The sequence below is a fragment of the Mauremys reevesii genome, linkage group 3 (genome assembly GCF_016161935.1).
Source record: "Mauremys reevesii isolate NIE-2019 linkage group 3, ASM1616193v1, whole genome shotgun sequence".
NCBI lineage: Eukaryota > Metazoa > Chordata > Testudines > Geoemydidae > Mauremys > Mauremys reevesii.
In genome coordinates this window covers 166,918,048-166,933,846 of record NC_052625.1, presented here as the reverse complement: position 1 = coordinate 166,933,846, position 15,799 = coordinate 166,918,048, and the positions used below count along the sequence as shown (strand labels likewise).

The 15,799-nt window shown below is 39.3% G+C and overlaps 1 protein-coding gene across 9 annotated transcripts in view; it reads right to left on the bottom strand.

Annotated features, from left to right (window-relative positions):
- The window catches only part of CSMD1 (CUB and Sushi multiple domains 1), a 1,616,238-nt gene that overhangs the window by 1,209,013 nt on the left and 391,426 nt on the right, over positions 1-15,799 (bottom strand). The window lies entirely within an intron of this gene.

Genomic DNA, 15,799 nt, shown 5'->3' with positions numbered 1-15,799 from the left:
TTAAATGGGTGATATTGTGGAATCATTAGCAGTCTTTCTTCCAATTGTTAATTAGCAATTGAACATAAGTAATAACAAAGGCAAATACAAACATTTATACTGTCTTACTAAAAAATATCTTCTCTTCTTAATTGCTCAGCTTTCACGTTCTTGAGACACTCATTTCTTCTACCACTCATTATAGAGCTCTCCAAGCTAGATGGGCCTGAATTTCCAATTTAAAAAAATCCACTACCAACAAAGTAAGACAAAGCAAAAACAAACAAATGAAAAACAAAAAATAAAAACCAGAACCACTTCCCTTTAAAAAGAATAAAACAAAGAAAACAAGTACTGTCAGGTATCACCATGAAGAAAGACAAGGAGGTTTGAGGCCATTATTTCCGCTCTGCAGATCACTTTTAATTAAGCAATAAAAGGTACATATTTTAATCACCTGAGTTGGGATTCTTTAATGCAACTTTTAGTCTGGATGTTTGCTGTTCTGATTTCAAAAAGCTTTCTCAGAATGTCCTAATGCCAGCCTCCACACCTTCAAAAACAGGAGATGTGATTGCATCTATAGTGCAATCACATGGTCTTTCGTAACTAAGACCCAACCATTTATGGCTTTATAAGTCAAAACCAGGGGTGCTGCAACAATTTTTATAGTGGGGGTGCTGAACCAAACTGTAAACCCTGTATATAAATGAAACCACTTCAAGCCAGGGGGGTGCAGCAGCACCTCCAGCACCCCTAGTCAGAACAGCCACCTTAAACTTCACCCAGAAATCAACTGGTATCCAGTGTGAAACACAGAGAAGATATTGTCAGATTGTGATGTATATAAATAATACTGCTTAATTAATGAGTAGGTAGCAACACACTTTGTTGTCATTATTTTCAGAATCATCTTAAGTACAGCCCTGTGGAGGGACAGATCATGCCTCATAGATTCATGGGAATAGCAAAATACAATGTTGATAAGCTGATTTCATAAAATATTCTCCCATTCTCTGAATCTGGAGAATATCTGTGGGGAATCCATGCATGCGAGAACGTGGGAGGAAGGTGCTGGCTAGGGATAGAGCTAGAGGTCATGCACATTGTGTCTATATCCCTTCCCTCCTCTCCCACAAATTGCTGGGGTTCTGCATGAAACTATATTAACTCACCATATTAAAAAAGATCACCACAGTTGGAGGAAGACCTTGTAGTAACTGTACAGTGGAGCTGATAAAAGCTACAAGGGGCCTAGGAGCTAGTGTGGAGAAACATGATCTCTGCAAATATGTCCCTCTGTCACCAGCAAAACTCCAAGATTTTTGTGGCCAGAGTCCCTGCTTCTTCCTTGGGACAGAGGGTGGTGGTGGGAAGACAAGCACTGGAAGAATTAAAAGTAACTTAAGTTCTTTTTTCCCTGATTCCTTCCCACACATCCTTCCACCAGAGAGAGAAGGGTTAACACCTTTCCTTATAACCTTTCACTAGGATCTAGACACCTTATAACAAGAGGTGTAAAGATTCTTTTTAGATGGATGCAAATGTGAGCAACAAGATGTAGTCTTTTCCACCATCCACCTCATTTAAGAATGTTTTGCTAGAATAGATTACTTAATATTCACATTGATTCTGAATAATTTAGTTCATCTATGCTATTTTAGTCTTAAAATAAAATCATACAGCCACGTGGGCTGGGTTTCCATGTCCTCATAGTATTACCAGCTTAAAGGCGGGAAATGACAACATTGCTGTCTTAGCAAAGCAGCATTTATTAATATATACAGGAAAAATATAATATCAAGAGTGCAATGTGTTCTCAACTTCTTAACATGATCAATATAAATTTTAAAGCTTTCAGTTGCTGAAGCATGGTAAAATTGAATATTAATTACAAACTGATCCCTGCATGATATATGATGAAGGAATACCAATTCACTGCTAGAAAAAAGTGATTGAGAAAATAATGGAAGCTGTTTCTCTCATACAAAAAATGGAATATTTCACACACACACGCTGAACATTCTCAACTACATAATTAACTATCTAATTCCAAGTATTGGACAACAGACAAATTCATTTTGCTATGTATGTGCAAAATATAAATGAGTCCACATTAATCATAAAAACAGACTGTATGGTACACTGCTGCCTGCTGCTGTTTGATCATCATAAATCAGTAATAGTAATCTTATTCACATACACTCAATTCAATGGAATCCAATAAATACAATACCATAGCACATGATACATGTTACACCATGAGAGTATTCTAAATGAATCTCTGTGCTTAACGTAGATCTATTTTCTTCACAACCAACAAATACAATCAATACAATAAGGTTAGCTCCATTCCATCTTGTTCCGCCGCTTGTGCAGGGAAAGCCCCTGGCGGGCCGAGCTGGTTTGTTTACCTGCCGTGTCCACAGGTTTGGTCGATCGCAGCTCCCAGTGGCCGTGCTTTGCTGCTCCAGGCCAATGAGAGCTGCTGAAAGCGGCGCGGGCCGAGGGATGTACTGGCCACCGCTTCCAGCAGCTCCGATTGGCCTGGAGCAGCGAACCGTGGCCATTGGGAGCCGCAATCAGCGGAACCTGCAGATGCGGCAGGTAAACAAACCAGCCAAGCCCACCAGGGGCTTTCCCTGCGCAAGTGGCAGAACAAATTTGGGAACCGCTGATCTAGAAGATTGATACCTGCAGATTACACTGGTAGTGTGCCAAAAGTAAACTATCAGATTCTAAGGCCATGTCTACATTACCACTTATGTCAGCAAAACTTATGTTGCTCAGAGGTGTGTAAAAAATGCCCCCCTGAGCGACATAAGTTTCACTAGCATAAGAGGTAGTGAGCACAGCACTATGTTGGCAGGAGAGCTTCTCCCACTGAAATAGCTACCTCCACTCCACTGGGGGTGGTTTAATTATGTCAACAGGAGAGCCCTCTCCTGTCTGCATAGAGCAGCTACATGAGAGATCTTACAGAGGCGCAGCTGCATTGGTACAGCTGTGCTGCTGTGAGGCCTCTACTGTAGACATAGCCTAAGTTATAAATAGGAACACTAGTATCACTGTTTTTGCTTCTTATTAATTCATGCAAATGAAAACCCTTCAGAGATTCATGTTGTTTCATTACATGTGTGTATGTTTAAGGCATTTGTTACTATGTGTGTATTTGTATGAGTTGTGAGTACTGTTTGTAAGGCCAGGCAAAACAATGTACTGTCTGTGCTTCTTCCCATATTAGCCCTCCCCTTTAAAAAAAAAAAAAAGACTGCGAGGTTCGGACTCATTTTAAAGATTATTCCATATATTTTGTTCATACCAGGTGTGAAGTGGATTCAGTTATCAAATACATCAAGCAGATGGGATACATAATATACATACAAGTACTTTCTCTAGGTCTGGCCTAACAAATATTCTATTTGGCCCAAATCTTAACTATTGTTACATCTTGGGCCCAAGTTTAAGCAAAGGTTGCCAAATTTAAAAGCAATATAACATTAGAAACAGTTACACAGAATCTTTATAAATAAAGAAGTAACAAATGAAATATTACAGTGTAAGACCCTCCCAGCAGAAGCTTCACATGGTTTTACAAAGTATTGAACTATTTTTATTTCATACTATTAATGATACTTTCAAGTTGCATCATAACACAGTTTCTGATGCCTACTTGTATAAATAAGAATGATAATCTATCTAGATTTTATTCATACAGAGATACTGGATATACTGTAAATAGCTAAGATTTTTATTGAATACATCTAAGTTTTGATTGTATTCCACTTTCTCCAAGATGAAAAATAGACACATTCATTTCTTTATATTAGTGTCTAAATAGTTGTAAAAGGTGTCATAATTATCTGTTCAGAAAATGCTTACATCAGCATACAAGACCAATGCTCATTTTAAGAATCTGTCATAGGTATTTTAAAAAATTACCTTGAAGGTAATAGCCTATAAAAATTGAGGTTAAAAAAACCCATATGGCATCAAAAGAACGTTCAAATTCTTTACATGTCATTTGTTAAGGAAATATGAACACCGAATTCCTTTCATATGACATGCTTAACAACTTCTAAGAAGATTTAGAAAACTTGATTCACAGACAATGCAGTATTAGGGACATTTTTAAAAACATTATTCTGCTCTTACTGGTAAATGTAATTCAAAGATGTTTTAGAGTAATGTGCAAATTTACATTTTCATCCCTAAAAATGCTATTTGAAGAGCTGTTTGCAATTCTTAAAGTTTCAAAGTGTTTGTACTGTATAAGACAACCAAACAGCAAGCTAATATGTATATGACCTGATTCTGTAACCCTTACTCATGTGAGTAATCTTTACTCATCCAAGTCATCCCTTCAAGGAACTGCACACAAAAATAATGATTGCTATTATAAGAATAGCAAGATTTGATGTATAGGGCATATGACAGTTTCTCTTTCAAGCCTTATGTAAACTTTCTATGACATTTAAACTATCCAACACATAAGAATGCCATACTGGGTCAGACCAAAGGTCCATCCAGCCCAGTATTCTGTCTGCTGACAGTGGCCAAGGCCAGGTGCCCCAGAGGGAGTGAGCTCAACAGGAAGTGATCAAGTAATCTCTCTCCTGCCATCCATCTCCACCCTCTGACAAACAGAGGCTAGGGACACCATTCCTTACCCATCCTGGCTAATAGCCATTAATGGTTTTAACCTCCATCTAGTTCTCTTTTAAACCCTGTTATAACTTGTGAAAGAAATTTATATTAATGCAAATGATAAACTCATTATTATTATTGTAATAACTTCTGTAAGAAAATAATAAAAATGAAAGTTGCAGTACTTGGAAATGTGTTCATTTGAATAAAATAGAAGTCAAGCAAAGATACAAACACTGAAAATCCCTTTACCGATAACATAAAAATTAAGTTGTACTGTATTTTGAAGACATTAGTGGTAGCATGTGTCACATTTTAAGTGCCATAAAATGTGAGTGCTTTTAGAGACTAAAAAAGGAATCTGAAATCTTTCATAGCATAAAGCTTAGTAAAGTTGTTTTTTTGCTCTAATCCTGCTGATTAAATTGGGAGGCAGGTGGAAGGAATTTTTTCCCCCAAGAAATTATTGCAGTTTTCAATCAAGGTCTATTTTTTATATATTTCTAAATGATAAATTACAAGAAACTACAAGAAATTACTGACTTGAAACAACACGATTCATAACAGAAGGGCCACGTTGCTAGGTGATATTAGTTACTAAACTGCAGTGTTGGCTAGACTTCAACAAAGTAAAAAAATTATGAGTTTTAAGGTGGACTCATTTAATTTTAAACACAAAGAGAAGGGCCCAGGTACTGTAAGAAATTACTTGTTATGAGACATGTATTTCAGTGTGGTATACAATACAGTAATAATTTAAAAGTTTAGCAGAATATATACAATATGGCCCTGATTTAGCAAAGAATTTAAGCATATACTCAACTTTAACCATGTGTTTAAATCCCTTTGAAATAGATGAGACTTAAATATGTGTTTAAGCACTTTACTGATTCGGGGCCTATGTATTCATTTCACAATTAAAATCTTGAAAACCTTCTTGGAAAGATAAAATTATCATGGTATTTACTGAGCAGTGTAGAGAATACTGTGAACACTGCATTAATATGTATCATTTTTAAAGATTTTAATGGTGAAAATTTGCTCCTTCCTCCTCCCGTTCCCTTACAAGGCTAGAGACAGTTTTTAAACTTTGGCACAGCAAAAATGGCTTCATTTTAAACTTGAGACTTTTTAAAACTTTGGTCCTTAAGGAGAAGTGCTTCTGTTAGGTTGAGGAAAGTGTTTAAAAGTCAAGAAGTTGGTTGATTATAAATACATTTCTGAGCATGGTCGGTGAGCACCTACAATTATTTAGCTGACCCGTGAAAGTAGGGTTACCAGATAGCAACTGTGGAAAAAAACGGGACAGGGGATGGGGTGTAATAGGTGCCTATATAAGAAAAGGCCCCAAAAATGGGACTGTCCCTTTAAAAACGGGATGTCTGGTCACCCTACTTGAAAGACATGTCATCACTATACTGACTCACAGGAATTACACCTCCAGGATGCCATGAGTAAAAAGGCAAGAGAAGAATCAGGCTCATGATCTAGGTGACCCACTGCATGGATACAATCTACCAGCCAAGAGGCTGAAGCCCAGAAAGAGCTTTGTGGCTGAAAATCCCTTACCCCCAAAATACCAATGTGGAGGCTACAAAGTAACAAAATGGTGGGAAATGCTGATGACCTTGGACAACCTGCACTCCAAGCACAGAACGCAAATGAGAACACTAGTGTACAGTAAATTGAGTGAGCGCTGGTGTGGGAAAGTCTGGTGACAATATGACCAAGTGCAAGTTGGGGAATGCCCTACTCCCTACCCAAATGTGAATGTGGGGAGCCTAGACCAAGGTCTCTCACTACAATTTTTTTGGTGGTCTCAGAATGACAAACCTATCTCCCTGTCCTGCCTCCTGCGGCACTTCAGCATGAGCCTGCCCTGGGGAAGGTGGATTGGGAACTCACTGGCCACCTGTGGAGCCCAGACTGCCGGGACCCTGACTGGGTGGGGGAGCAAGAGAGCTGCCCAGGGGAGTACTCCAGTGACTGAATGCTGCAACCACCTCCACTGACAAGAGTCACGTCCAGTGCTGCACATGCTGTCCCACATATCTCCAGAGGCACTGCCTGGAGCCCTGAGGGGGTTGTGTGGTGCATGGTGCTGATCCCCGCAGGTGGCGTCAGCACAAACACTGAGACAGTGCACCTCACTGCCCTTGGTAATGGCTAGTTAGGTGCAACAGCTGGGCACTGCAGGGAGGGGCTGCTGCTTTGCCACCCGCCCCTCCAATCTCTATCCATGCTTTGGAAAAGCAGCAAAGAGTTCTGTGGCACCTTATAGACTAACAGATGTATTGGAGCATGGGCTTTTGTGGGTGAATACCCACTTTGTCAGATGTATGCTTTGGAGGCTGTCATGACTGCAAAAAAAAAAAAGAAAAAAAAAAAAGAAAAAAAAATCCGCAGTGGCCTCATTTGAGAAACAATGGCCTAGGCAAACAGTTGAACATTGCCTGATACAGTGCCCTTTGTCAACAACCAGTACTCTCCAGGAACTATTCCAGAGAAGTGATAATATCACAGCTTGGCTGTAGTTTTGGATTAATAAGCAATGTTGATGAGCTGACCCTGAAGCTCTCCTCTCTGCAAATCACATAGTGGGGGTGAGAGCAGGGCCGGCTCCAGGCACCAGCCGAGCAAGCTGGTGCTTGGGGCAGCAGATTCCAAGGGGCAGCATTCCGTCCAAACCTTTTTTTTTCTTTTTGCGCTTCACCGCTTCCGCCACCCCTGCAGGTTTTTTTCTTTTGGTTTGCTGCTCCAGCCATCCTGTAGGGGGCGGCGGCGCGGAGGAGGGGAGCTGCTGGGAGCGGTGCCAGGTCTGCAGCAAGTCCAGCACGCAGACTGCGTCCTTCCCTGCCCGCCCACCGGAGCGGCGCGGAGCCCTCCCAGCAGGTGGCGCAGCGGGAGGGGCCGCATGGCGAGCGCCCCACTTAAGGAAGCTCTGGCCGCCCCCTTCTCTCTCCGCCTCTCTCCCCCGCTAGCTGGGGTGTGCGCACTGCTGCCCGGGGTCTGCAGGGCTGGGAGTCCCCCTGCACCCGTGCTTCCGCCGCCCCGCAAGTATTTTTTTTCTTTTTGTTTTCTTGTTTTTTCTTCCCTTCGCTGTTCCGTCTGGCCGGCAGGCAGGTTTGTTTCGTGCCCCCCCCCAGCCCCCTTCGTTGCTCCGACCGGCCGGCAGGTTTCCCGGAATTCCCGGCCCCCCCTTTGCTGCTCCAGCCGGGCGGCAGGTTGGTTTCCTGTGCCCACCCCCCTTTGCTGCTCCAGCTGGGCGGCCGGTTGTCCCCCTCCCCGCCTTTGCTGTTCCAGTTGCTGGCCAGGTTTTTTTTTTTTTTGCTTGGGGCGGCAAAAAAGCCAGAGCCGGACCTGGGTGAGAGAGCTACCAATCCCTGTCTCTGCTCTCAGGATGCTTCTGAGACAGTTTGAATGAGGAAGATATTAAAAGACTCAGTGAAACACACACAGCAAAATCCTCCCCACAAAAGAAACAGGGTGGTGGTGGAGCAAACTTGCCTTCATATTGGAAACAGCAAAAAATGTGGGTGTGAAAATATTACAGATTTTGCAGTTCTGGCTGCATTCTGCAATGTTCTGCAAAATCAAAGTTGTTTCTGCTGGAAATACACAGCCTTCACACTGCTGCTGCCAACATCACAGAAAGCAGTCTCCCAATTAAACAAAAACTATATAGCTGGAAATTCACTCTTCCTCCACTCTATTCATCTCACTGAGGTGTGAACTTCAAAGTCTAATTGGGACTATTTAATAGCTGAATAGTCAATTGAGCATGACATGCAGGAGAATGGAAAAATGGACAGAATTGGATTTTAAAGTGGAAGATTGCACCTTAATGGGGAGTGGACTAAACCCTTCACAAAATATCAGGCATTTCTTTGGTTCATGTGTGATGTTAAATTGCCATATACAAAATAACTAAACTTCACGCTTGGTTCCTTGAGAATAAGGCCTAGCCTGAATCCTCTCCCTCTCCACACACAAAGAGGAATGAGGTTACAGGATGATTATCTCAGTCTGCAAAGACTAAAGTTCTTCCTTTCTTCCTACTGGCTAAGAGTCCAATACCCATCTTCCAGATCCCCTAATCATGTTCACATTTAGGAGTTGACCCATTTGAACCTCTCTCCTGCACTGGAGACTGGCTTCAAGTCCTGAGGAAATTACAAACTTCACATACAAACTTACAACTTTTAAATCTTGCCCATATGCCTTATTAACATAAAACTGCACCTTCAGCATGCTGTGAAGAAGGTGAAAAAACCCACTGGATGCCTTGTGAATTTTGCCTCAAAGGAAAAATTCCTTCCTGATGTAAAAATCTGTCAATCAAACCCACAGCATCCTGGAAACACAGTTCAAGCTACCCCCCCCCCCCATTATAGGGTACAGAACGCAGAGTAGCAGCAGCAGAAGGCTGTGTGTTGCATGTCTGTGATGGCTTTATATGAAGTGGATACAAGGGACCACAACAGCCTATTAGCTCCTCCTCCCTCACAGGCAAAAGGCAAAATCCCCAAGTCCATTGTATCGGCAGATCCAAGTGGGGGAGGGGGGGCTGAATTGAATTGAGGGGGGTTGGGTGGGGAGAAGAGACCTGATGGGAGATTGAGGGACAGGGTTAATTGCTGGGCAAGAGATAGGCAGATGCGGGTGGGGGGGGGGGGGGAGAGCTGCTGCAGCAAGGGCCCAAATCACCCTATTCAGTACGCGGGAGAGTGGGCAACACTAACTGTCACATGTGCACACACTAGGGATGGGCAGGGGTAATTCAAATATGAGCCTGACCTAAAACACAATATAATCCTTTTTAAAAATGTAATGATTTGGGGGCCAATCTCATGATTTTGGGGGGGTCTGACTCATGAATTTTGATCTCTTGAAGTTGGCAACACTGCTGCACCCCTGCTTAGATGGGGTTATTTCCCTTCCCCCCTAAATTAAAAATAACCCATTTTAATGGTTGTATAGTTGAATTAGATTTGTTTTTTATTAAAAGTGGAGCTAAATTTTGCTGTCTGTTACACCCATATAAATTTGCATTAACTCCTTTGATTTAAAACTACTCTAAGACTTAAACCAGTTTAAATGAACAATTTGCCTATAGCACTGTTAACCTAACCACCTGTAAATCCTGCATATTTTATGACATACATTTATCTACATAAAAAGAAATATATTAAATTACTTAATTTAGAAAGAAAAAAAAACCTGGAGTAGAAAATTCTGCATGTGTTCAGTGTGATCAAGCTAGTGCTTGAAATAATTTTTACTATTGCATATGTAGAGCAATGGAATGACCCCACTGCATTAGTGAGTTGGCAGAACCCACTTAACCATTTCCCAGAAAGATTAACCTTTGTAAAGAGCTGGATGTTTCAGGCAAACTCTGGTAACCCATTACAGATACTATATAAGTGTCAAGTATAGTTAATCTAAAGCCAAATTAAATAAGCTTTTCTCAAGTTTATAATGTTAGGCTTAAAAATATATACAATTACCTGAAATATCGCCTAGGTGTTGTCATATGCCTTGATAAATAAGACATTTTTTCATTATGAATCATGTTTAAAATCTACTGCCCAACTTGCACATAAACAAATTGTCAAATTAATATGAACTGGCAGCAGCAGAGGGATTTCAGGAACAGGACTATGTGTGCAGTTTTCAGTTTTCTTACTTTAAACCACAACAATCTTTGACCATCAAACATGATTTAAAGTACTTGTCAGTCTTCTAATGTCTGAGCTGTCTAGTGCCATATCTATTTGTCATAAATTTTTATTAAGGACTCTTTCACACCTGGCAAATGTTGCACTGAAAAATACTGCAGACTTTCATTCTCAACTGTTTATAGTTTTACGTCATGTTACCTAGTATAATTCTGACAGTCTTTAATGAGGATGAGTGTTGCCATTGAGTTAAATGCACATCAAGATTATGGTCAATCAAGTTTTTAGTAATGGGGATGAGTAAATATACCATTTTTAGCACTATACTTTTTTCATATGCTCTTAATGATTTGTTTGTTTGGAAATCTAAAGAAAAATATATGTATAGCATATTGAGTTATCAGGATATCAAAATAAGCATTTTTCATACATCAAGACTTTCTTCTGAAAATATTTTCCACTCTACCTGAAAAATACCTTAATTCTGAAACTTCAAACTTGCCAGTAGCTTAGGGCAAATTTTTGAAATGTGTGGCTTAAAGTTAATTAACCAAATCAGTATGGCCAACTCCAAGTATTCAAAAATTGTAAATCAAGCTCTCCACCAAACCACAAGATTTGCTTAAAAATATCAGTTTTTTTTTTTAAAAGATGGTCTCTTTTTGTTTACAGTCTCATCTCTAAACCGTTAGGGTACACCCGGAGTCACATTTTCAAGCTTTTTAATGCAACCATGAAGGCTAGCAACTTTAAAAAAAAAAAAGAAAACTGAGATTCTAATGTAATCACTTGGCTCAAGGAGCCAGGGCTTTACAAAAAAATGTCAAATATTAAGAGACTTACAATAAAATTGTGAGAGTGGCAACACTGAATTCATATTGGGTATCTAAATAAGTGGCCTGATTTCAGAGCAGATGATAATCTACTTCAGCTGAGAGTGCTCAGCTCCTCAATAATATTATTTGCCACTGGAACATCAAAGGCCATGAAAGATACATTATACCTGACACAGTCTAGGAAAATCTTTATGATGCTGTTTTCCTGTTGGTGAAAATTTTGTCCTGGCCCATAGATGGTTTTTACTGGGATAAACCAATAGGAAGGCCAACTTGGAATCCAGTGCCCATATAGCCAGTTAAGGCATCACAACTATGGTCTGTACCCTGTGTTTTGGGCTACAACAGGATGTTCAAAGAGGACACCACTGCCCTCTCTCTTCCTTTTTGTGAGACTTGGAAATCCCAACATGTTGGAGGGCTAAGACTGAACATATGCACATGCGAAGCTCAGGTCAGACACATACATATGAACACACATTTATCAGGAGCTCTGCAAATCTGGACCACTAAAAACTGTAATAAATGTATTCCTTTACACTACCCTCATTTTTTCCTCACCACAATCTGACTCAAATCACACACAGAACGTTCACTTATTTGCATCAGAGCTCATGTATTTATTATGCAGTGTGATCAATCAAGTATTAAAAAACACCTAAATATGGTCTTTGAAAAACTTTTAGAAATGGGTCAAGGATATATTGGGGCTTCACAAATTAGACCTTCTGGATAAAGGTCATTTTAAGGGGAAAAAAATGTCTGGAGTACTTGGATGAATGGGGCCATGAACCTTCCTGATCAGAGGCTAGTGTGTAGGGAAGTTGTCCTAGCCTTGTGCTGCAGTAATTCCCAATGTGGAAAATTAATAGCAGGAGAAAATAGGGGGAAAAATAAGTATACAGATGTTAGCATGAACTTTTATTCTCTCTCTCTCTCTCCTCTAACCTCCTAAACTGTGATTTGTCTTGAGACTTATGAGGGTAAATACAGAAAATGACTTCCATGGACTGACCATAGTGCTGAAACATGTCATTTTGCAGTAGAGCTAGTACCTGAAGTATTTCATTGATGATTATAGGTTAATAAAACCTATAGTTCTTGTCACAAAATTATAGTAAGGTTACTTTGTTGTTCCTAGTTTTTGATCTTTTTCTAATTTGTGGAGTTTATTCTTATGAAAGTATGTCTCGTTTTTCAGTGTAATAGATATTTATATCTGGGATATTCTATGTGGTTTGAGAGCTCATTATTAGAAGCATAGAACTTGAGGGGCTGGGTGGAGGTTAGGAGGTAGACTTCAGAGCAGTTATCTGTGTTGTCTTTTAAGTATTGATAAATGGGAGCTATCAGAGGTCTTTGATTGTTTTCTGGTCTCCAGGCTGTCTGCTTCTGTTGGAGGTAACCCCTCTGTAATCACACAGCAACCAACACAAATATAACCAAAATAGATGAAAATATATTTATAAAATAATGCAGGCATCATCCCATCCTTCATTTCTTACATTTCACAAGCTCTCATTGTGGTAGGGGGCAACTTAGAAATGGCAATAGTTTTCCCCACCCCCAATGTTCAACAACTTTCTTATTTGATAAAACATCATCATGAAATCATAGCAACAATTCAAAAGCATTCTTAACTGGCCATAATATTCAGGTGAAATTTACATATTTTTTCATCTCCTGTGAAACTGAAAAACAGAGGCACTCTTATTCTCAGAATGATATAACAGAATCACATGACTGGAAAATTGTTTGCACTTCATCCATATAACACTGTTGTTTTTTTTTCAGACACTTGCCCTTTGTATGGTTGAGTGGAAACAGTATTGGTGAATTAAAAGAAAAATGAAAATCCACATGAAAAGCCCAACAGACTGATTTTCGTTGTTGTTCACCTTTGAAGAATAGACAATCATTTTATACAGTATTTATAAGTGAAAAGGGCAAAATATGAATATTAAAATGTTATGTGGTAATTTCATGCATTAAGTAGTGTTCAAGGTTGAGTTGAAATACATATTCTGTCAGGTGATTTAGGATTTGAACCATCGCCAGTAGGTTTCCAAGTCTCATCCATTTCTGGGGCAGGTGATCAGTGAAGAAGTAAGACATTGGTCTTGTGCTGTCTATCTGCACAGGAATGAATTTTGCCTCATTAAGAGAAGGGAGAAAGTACTTTCATTTTCAGCTTATTTCGACCAAACAGCTGGACCTACAGTCAAGGCACTAAGCAACAGGGCCAATATGAGATGATATTAATTGAAATACACAAACTTGTTTACTCTTAATTCAGTAGTTAGAAATATAAAAAAGAACAAGTAAGCAGAATGTTCTGAATTCAACTAATAATAAAAATAGAAATGTCTTGGACAGAATTTATTTTTTTTTCTGTTCTCTTCACTTTTGTATGGACAGATGTGCACTTGCAAGCACATGTGCACAGACACACACACAGACTTAATGTGGACGTTTTCCTCCTCTTATAATGGAGAAAAGATGGCATCCATCAAGGATATCCAAAACAGATGTCTCTGGGTTCAATTCTTCTACTCTAGGTCACGCTGATTACTATTCACTTTAAAAGGCCTACTAGAGTAAAGCATTATACCATGAAAGGGTGATAGAATCAGGCCCTCTATAAATATACCACTCATCTGTGTCAGGTCAGAAGTGTATCTAGCCAATCAAATTAAAGAGTTTATGTATTCAAAAATATACTTCAAAATGCTTAGAGAGACAAGGTGGGTGAGGTAATATCTTTTATTGGACCAACTTCTGTTGGCGAGAGAGACAAGCTTTCAAACTTACACAGCACACTTTTTCAGGTCTAGGAAAGATACTTGGAGGGTCATAGATACAATGAGGAACACATTGTTTAGCATAAGGAGTTAACATGTTGTAAGATCCATTCAAGTTAACACCTCTGAAGTCATACAGCAAAGGAGGGTTAGTGAGTGATAGACTGTTGTAATGAGCCATAAACCCAGTGTCTTTATTGAATCCATGTTTTTTAGTGTCTAACAAAGTTATGAATTTAAGCTCTCAGCTCATCTTTTGAAGGTATTCTGTAGGTTTCCTTTGCGGATGAGGACTCAACAGTCAAATATACAATGATTATTTTGTAAAAAGCATTCACCGATGGGTGATGAGCTGTTTTTGTCTTTTATCATATTTCTGTGTGAGAAACATTTGAGAACAAAGTTATTGTCTGGTTTCACCAATTGTCCTGAAATTCTTCCTTGAGGTGGGCCATGAAGAGGTAGGTATATTGTGGAGCCGTCCTAGGACCCATGACTGTTCCCTTGTTAACTCCTTATGCTAAACAATCTATTCCACCTTGTATTTAGCTGTGACACTCTGATTATCTTTACCAGACCTGAAGATGAGCTCTGCATAAGCTCGAAAGCTTGTCTCTTTCCCCAATAGAAGTTGGTCCAATAAAAGATATCACCTCACCCATCTTGTCTCTCTTGTATCCTGGACCAACACATTTACACCAATATTGCAAAATGCTTATACATTTTCATTTGTTCAACTATTTTTATCTCAGTTTTTAGGCTTTTGTTATTCTCTCAACACTAAAATCACTCTGCTTAGTTTTGCAAATCTCCCATGTGTTCTTAATCCCACATCTTCCATATGGATAATTCCTATTTTAAAATATAACTTTATAAAGTTTATGAGAGTAAGAGTGTGTATTACTTCAAACAGAGCTAAGCTCCCTCTTTGTCTTCAATTGCTTCATGTGACTTAGTTCCAGCAGTATAAGGTTTTCAGGTATATGAATAGTCAGAGTTTAAAAATGATTATAATTAATTAGTAGTAGTATTAAGTATAATAATTATATAGCATTTGTCACCATTCCTGAATTTACAGATATGACAAACACATTTTGCAATCATCACAACACGTCAGAGATTCCATTTACAAAGTTTCAATTAAGTATTCAGGGGAGTGCTCATATAAAATGTCAATCTCTAGCTTAAATTAACCGAAATCACAAAGGTCAATGTTTGGATTTTGGAAGCTGAAAGTACGACCTGGTGGAATTTTTATGGAAAAGATCAAGTGTTCTCTGTCCCACTTACATTCTGAGAGTTTTCTGTGTGTCTGAGACACAGACAGCCACAGCAATTCTGGAGCTTTATCTTGTGTCCAACGACATGAAAAAGTGGCAGCTTCGCTTGTTGGCACACTAAATACCTTTTTGATAATATTCAGTCCGATACGTTGTTGTTTTTTTTAAATCAAATCCTAGCTGCAAAACTGTTCTGGTTAGTCTCCTAAATGATTTTCTTTCCAGCTGTGACATTAGTCAGTGCACTATCTAAATTTCACTGGTCATTAGTGCCACTTTTAATAGAGAGAAGCACAAAATTCTTATTTCCTTGAACCTTTTGCAGGGATTAATGGCTTGGCATTCTCTTGGATTCAGTCCTACTTTATTAGCAAACTGTAATAAGCTACTTTCAAGAATTAGCCATGTGTTCAGAATTGCCTCAGTTTCTGTCCGCTAATTTCTATACTACAGACATTAGTCCTAATTCTCTTTTACAGGATTGTACAGTAGTGTAACTTCATTACGTCCAGTAGCTCTGGATTTATAGCAGTATGAGAGGAAAGCTAGGCCAATTGCTTCTATCCTTGTATTCT